This window comes from Penaeus monodon, chromosome 24 (assembly GCF_015228065.2).
Source record: "Penaeus monodon isolate SGIC_2016 chromosome 24, NSTDA_Pmon_1, whole genome shotgun sequence".
Taxonomy (NCBI): domain Eukaryota; kingdom Metazoa; phylum Arthropoda; class Malacostraca; order Decapoda; family Penaeidae; genus Penaeus; species Penaeus monodon.
Genome location: NC_051409.1, coordinates 10,566,413 through 10,566,689, shown reverse-complemented (window position 1 = coordinate 10,566,689; position 277 = coordinate 10,566,413). Strand labels below are relative to the sequence as shown.

The following is a 277-nucleotide window of genomic DNA, read 5'->3' as shown; positions in this document are numbered from 1 at the left end:
ATACTCACACATCCACCAACATCAGCACAATGTAATGTTAAAATACAGCAAGCGTCACGCCTTCACCCAAACAACAGCTGTGGACGCGCCAAGGCAGACTGATTCTGATTTATCTTCACATTTACCGAGTTGGATAATCAAGAAAGAAAAACACATCTAGATATTAAGTTACGGAACACTCGATAAGATTCGCCCCCAAATGCAGGGTGCATCGAGGGGCCGAGTAGGCAGCGGAAGTCCATTGAAAGAAGTTCAAAGGAAGCGCCTTGTTAACTAA

At 44.4% G+C, this 277-nt stretch overlaps 1 protein-coding gene across 1 annotated transcript in view; it reads right to left on the bottom strand.

Annotated features, from left to right (window-relative positions):
- The window catches only part of LOC119588850, a gene marked incomplete in the record, with an annotated part of 17,740 nt that overhangs the window by 11,962 nt on the left and 5,501 nt on the right, over positions 1-277 (bottom strand).